This window comes from Dermochelys coriacea, chromosome 3 (genome assembly GCF_009764565.3).
Source record: "Dermochelys coriacea isolate rDerCor1 chromosome 3, rDerCor1.pri.v4, whole genome shotgun sequence".
NCBI lineage: Eukaryota > Metazoa > Chordata > Testudines > Dermochelyidae > Dermochelys > Dermochelys coriacea.
Window position 1 is genome coordinate 35,616,409 of NC_050070.1, and position 6,448 is coordinate 35,622,856.

A 6,448-nucleotide genomic window follows, 5' to 3' on the forward strand; every position below is an offset into this window, starting at 1 on the left:
CAAGGGCAGGGAGGCCACTGGGTAAAGGAAGTGGGAGCGAGGACTCAGATCCTTTCGCTAGCCCACTTCACCGGGGTAGTACAGAAGCCAGGAAAGTTCCCCACAAGAGCAGGACTATTCCACTGCTTACGTTAGCTCTTCATCCATGAAAATGATCATATTGATTTTGTTTCCATCTAGCTGCCATTAAATCTTTAGTCCTTTTAAGGATTGGGATATTGTTGTCTTTTTCCACCACTACCATAGTACGTAGTGTTGCACACATAAACATATGAAGTCAAGGTCTGTGCTATATCTCATCCCTCTGTAAATAAATATCTCCTTTTGTTATATCCATTGTACATTTCCTGTGGGTGTGTGTGTTCACTCTGGGGGGTTTGGAACAGGTGCCCCTGGGGTGGAAGGAATTTTCCCTGCTGCATTCCTGTGCGCGCCATCTCTTGGCTAGAGCTGCCTGCAGAGCAGACTCCACCTTGGCCACGAGGTGCTAAAGTTAAACTTGGTGGCCCATACGGGGACGTTGCAGTATACACACGCGCACACACACCTACGCTGCGCACCCTGGGCTCTCCTTCACAGAGCAAAGAAACTCCGGAGTGACTTTCAGTTTTAAAAAAAAAATGTATGGGGAACAGTAGAACAGGGTTGCATCCAAACCAAGGCCCCACAGGCCCAGGGGTAGCACAGTATGAAAGGGCAGACACCGAGCAATGTGTCTGCACAGAGAGTTCAGGAGTCCTGAGCAGAGTTCCAGTTCAATGGTGAGTCTTGGGTGCTCCTGATCGTCTCCGGTGCCAGTGAACTTTCCCCAACAAACCCCTCCGGTGCCCTCTTCTGCTGCTCTCTGCAAAGCCACACAGAGAAACAATCTCCCCACTTAACTAACTAGCAGCCTCCCTCCCTGTTCCCAATGCAGAGTCACAAGCCCCAGTACTCACAGCCCCATGCAGCTCTGGGCAGCAGTGATATGGGTCCAGCTCCGGCCTGTCCTTCTCGGGCAATTCCTCCCTGGTACAATGCTCCTCCTGGCTCCTGTCCTGGGGTGTCCCCGATTGGCCACCCTGTCCTTCCCGGGCTTCAGGCAGGTTCTCCCTCCTTCACTTTATCCAGTCTCCCTGGACTCCAGAGCCACACCCCCAAGTTTCCTTCCTTTCTCTCACTGCGCCCCCTCCCCAATAGGAAAAAGATTTAAAGGGCCCATGCTCTCTAAACTCCAAAGGGTTATAGTGGAAAAGTAAGCTGCGCCCTACAAAAAGTCATCTCATACCTGACTAAATCATGACTATTTCCAGGACAGATAAAGCCACCTGAAGTTAAATGCAAATGATGAGTGACACTGACAAGGAACATATGAGTAAACCTAAGAGGGAAAATCAGCAGTCCCTAATAACAAAGGGACATATTCAAGTGCCAGGACTCACAGAATATTATTCCAGGCAATTATTTGTCAAAGGTGCAGACTTATGTTCATCTCATAGAAAGAAAGGCAAAAAGTGTTCATAAAATGAAGCATTCTGGGGTGTATGAACAAAAATGTCATAGTAAGATACAGGAGGTAATTGTCCCAGTCTATTCAGCATTGGTGAGGCCTCAGCTGGAGTATTGTGTCCAATTCTGGAAGATAACCAGACAGTCTCTATGCAAAAGAATAAATGGACACAAATCTGACATCAGGAATCATAACATTCAAAAACCGGTAGGAGAACACTTCAACCTCTCTGGTCACTCAGTAAAAGATTTAAGGGTGTCAATTTTGCAACAGAAAAGCTTCAAAAACAGACTGAGGAGAAACTACTGAGCTTGAATTAATATGCAAACTAGATACCATTAAGTTGGGTTTGAATAAAGATTGGGACTGGCTGGGTCATTACACATATTGAATCTATTTCCCTATGTTAAGTATCCTCACACCTTCTTGTTAACTGTCTAAATGGGCCATCTTGATTATCACTACAAAAGTTTTTTTCTCCTGCTGATAATAGCTCATCTTAATTAATTAGCCTCTTACAGTTTGTATGGCAACTTCCACCTTCTCTGTATGTATATATATTTCTTCTTACTATATGCTCCATTCTATGCATCCAATGAAGTGGGCTGTAGCCCATGAAAGCTTATGCTCTAATAAATGTGTTAGTCTCTAAGGTGCCACAAGTCCTCCTGTTTTTTGCGGATACAAACTAACACGGCTCTAAACCTTACACTTTAAGATAGATTTGGACAAATTGGAGAATCAAGAGGAGAGCAACAAAAATGATTAAAGGTTTAGAAAACCTGACCTATGAGCAGGTAGTCCGTAATATCTATTGATAGGGACACAGTAGTGAAATGAGGACACATGCATGGAATTAAGTGGCAGGCTGCAACTTTTATTAAACTTTAGCACAAGGGAGAGGCGCTACCTGCCTATCACCCATACTTTCCTATACCAGGCATTTAATTGGTTCCAGTGTGGTGGTTGCAGGTCTCTGTACCATCTAATCCACAACTCATAGTAGGCTCCCCTCAGCCTATACTCAGGACTCAGCTCACTCTGAGTCCTAGCACCCTGCCCGCTTGCAAGAGAGACCAAGGGTGCAGAAGGGTGGGGACCTCAGCCTACCAAGGCCCCAAGATCTCCCCCTATCCCATGAGTCCAAGGCCCATTACCAAAATCTCGGGTCTTTTACTTGTGGGAACTGTTCATTTTATACTTTTAACCACATGAAAACCAGACACAAGGGCTGTCAGTGGTTGGTCCCCCCTCATCCACACTGCCTGGTGTCACAATTCCTTCCCAATCCATTCCCTCACATTCTGTTGCCATATGTCAGCACCTCCATCTGACAAATGTATGCTACCCTCCATGAAAACTTCAGGCCAACTGTAAGGCATATCCTTATGCTTATATCACTGAACCCCGTTTCCAGGAACATCTTGGTGACCTCCCTATTCACTTTCTTTCTAGCCTTGTCCACATGGGCTGTGTTTGCGGCTCCCTGCCAAACCTGTCTTGCAAGCATTTCTGACCATACTAACCTCACCTCTGGCCATGATTGTCTAATCTGGCTAACACCCCCTGATTCTGTCCCTTATGCTGACTCTTGTATAGTCCTTGTGATCTTTCTCCCCAAGGTGAATAGCCATGATGTGAGGTGAGTCCTCATTGTTCATCAGTGAGTGCACAAGTGGCATGAGCAGATCACACTGTATGGCTCTTCTGCCGAACCACTGGCTGCAAATAGTTTCAGCCCTGAAACCCAGCTGAGATCTAGTTGCCAACCTGGCCTCCCTCTTGTGGGCCGAGTGCACTGTAGAGTGCCCACAAATCCAAACATTGTTTTTGCTCTGGGTAGCCTCTGAAACAAACAAGCACATTGAGTTAATTATGTTTTATTGTTCCCTGCAATCTTTTCCTTGGTGCAGACATAAGTCCTGTAACACCTTGATTTCTAGCACCCTAGTGCCTGCACCTGCCATGGGCCAAACTCTCTGCAGCTACTGACATTGCTGTCCTGATCATGCAAGAATGAGAACCAAATTTTCCCAAGTGAAGACCACAGTAGCTCAAGATTTTTGAGTGTGAACAGTGGGTCTGGCTGCAGCCCCGGACTTTTAATAAGGCTTGTATCACCTTGTCTGCACGTTCCTTCAGTACCAAATACACCCCCTTTCCCTTCTGTTTTGAGTACCTTAAGTGCATGGATACAGTAGATAGTTGCATGTCTGTTATGTTTAATGGATGCTGGAACCTGTCTGCAGCTGCCATAGGCACCAGCTCACTCACTCTAAACATGCCAAAGAAGGCAGCAATGAATGCTGCCTTAAATAAAAGATCTCCCTCACACAGCTGCAGACCCATGATAGAGGCTTTAATAACCCTGTCAGGGTTTCCAGTGTTATGGGTAGCCTATAGTCCCTCCAGCACTTGCCTTTCCATGACCATCCTTCTAAGAGCTTTCGTACTATGAAGTGCCCATACGAGTTTTAGAAACCCACCAACCTACTCCAGTAGGACAGGCCCACTAGTCGGCCAGAGATAGTGGAGTGTGTCAACCAGTGGTGGGTCAAAGACACTACATATTGAACCACCTGGTGTGGGCAGGCTACCTCCCCAATGAAGCTCTTCCTGTGCCCTAAATTCCACCAACTCTGAACACTGGCCTTGTAGGCTCTCAGAGTCCACAGAGCTAACAAGTCCTTAACTAGTCCCACGGAGCCAAGGTTCCAGAGTTGTTGGGGCATCGCCCATCGATCTTTGCTGGCCAGGAAGGGAAGTTTCCAGAATTTGTCATCCTGAAATCCAGCTAGAGCATTGACAACAGCATTATCCACTCCTGGTACATGCACTCTATGAAAAAGGATGTTAAATTGTAGGCAGCGTAAAACATAGGCCCTCACCAGCCTCATTACCTGAGATGTCTTAGCCGAGTGTCATTTCACAATATGGACCACAGATTGGCTGTCACTCTAGAAATAGACTGTTTTTCTGAAAGTTTTCTCCCCAAATAGAGACTGCCACCAAAATAGGAAAAAACTCCTGATAGGTCATATCCCTTGTAATATCCTGAGCCACTCAGCTTTCTGGGCACCTCTGCGCACACAACTCTCCTTGAAAGTAAACCCCAAAACCTGTGCCTCCTTAGGCATCAGGTTGCACCTGGAGCTCAATCTTGAGCAACCAGTCCAAATGCCATATAAAAACCCCATTAAACCCTTCCAGGAATCTTTCCCACACTTCTAAGTCTTCATTCAGTTCTTTCGTCATTCTAACAAGGTGGTGGGATTTTTGCACTCCAGACACCAGATGGGCACAAAATGCCCAACCAGAAGCCACCACCCACCATGCAAAGTTTAGCTGCCCCAGCATAACATAGAAAAAACCCCGAGTGTCCAATTCAATGCCCAGATAGGTTAAACTTTGGGCAAGACCTTCTGTTTTTTCTGTGGCAAGGGGGACCCTGAGACACTTAGCTCGGTTCTGAAACTCATGAAACATGTACTTACCATTGCTTGTCACCAATCTTCTTGCATATAAGAAGTTGTTGAGATGTAGGCCAGTCTCACACACAATTGCCCACTTCAACATGAAGGTGAATCTTTTGAAAGCAGCGCATGACACTGAGCACCCCACGGGCATGGCTTCATCAAAACAACAGGAGCCTTCAAACTGAAAGTCCCAAACTAGTTAAAATCCCTGAGATACACTGGAAGCAACAGGATGCAATCATATTACCACAGCATCAAAAGATGAGTATCTCACTGAACACAGCTGGGGGTCAATAAAGTCATTTACTGATGAGTCCTGGGGGTAGGACAGATGTCGGATTGCCTTCTTTGATACCTCACCCAAGAGAGATATGGAAAATTCCGGCACTGGGAGCCTTGGGAAGAGGCCTGCCACTCTCCCTGCTGCAACCTCCGAGACAATCTTTGCCCTCAATACATGCTCAAAGCCTCTAACAAACTTCAAGTTCTCTCCCCAGGAGTGATACCCACAACCAGACAAAAATCCATTTCATAAACAAGCTACATCTTTTTTCCCTAGGGTAGTCCAATAACAAACGCCATAACACCTTTATACAAATTATACTCTCATAAATGCCAAAGGCTGCAGACCAGCTCGGAAGAGTTTCAAACACGTTAGGTCTGTAGGTTTGCCCTCCTTCTTTTGTCCTTTTTCCCCTCTTCCTCTTCCCTGAACAGCAAGGTAAATAAATAAATCCACAAATACCCCTTTCCAAATCTTATTCTTAACCCTGTTAGATTCTTCCCAAGCAAGCGATAGGATCCCACATAAGCTCAAAGGCATCAGCTGCCATTTCTCCTGCTGGAGTTTTATAGGAATGCTGCGACTGGCAATAAGGTGGGGGGTGATCCTCCCTGATTGCTCCATGGTCCACTGTAGGATATCGGTCCCACCCCAAACCTGCAACAGCATTACTTCCTCGTCAGAGAGGGGCCCACTCTTGTCAGGAAGGCTGTTCAACCTATCAACCACAAGTGCCAATGATTTTGCCAGGTCATACCATATCCCTTGAGGGGGGGTGTCAGAGGAATGAGAGGCCTGGGCTGCCACCCTTGCCCCTGAGTGCTGAGGATCACAATCTCCCCTTTGTTATTTGTGGGCTGCTGGCACACTCTAGTGCTGTACCCTAGGATGCCTGTTGGACTGTACGTCTAGCACTTAACCATACTTGTGTCCAACTATAGCCTCCAGGCACATTTGTACCAGACCAAAGAAACACTGCAGTGCACGCAGTGCAAGGATTTAGGCCTTGTCTACACCAACAAGGGATGCTGGTAGAGCTATTTTTCTAGTAAAGCCATACCAACAAATTCTGCTAGCGTAGACACAAATTATACGGGCAAAAGAGTGCTTTTGGCACTATAGGTCACACCAGTTCCCCTAATGAAATAAGCTGTACTGGCAAAAGCACAGTACACTATGGCTTTTGTTGATACAGCTGTG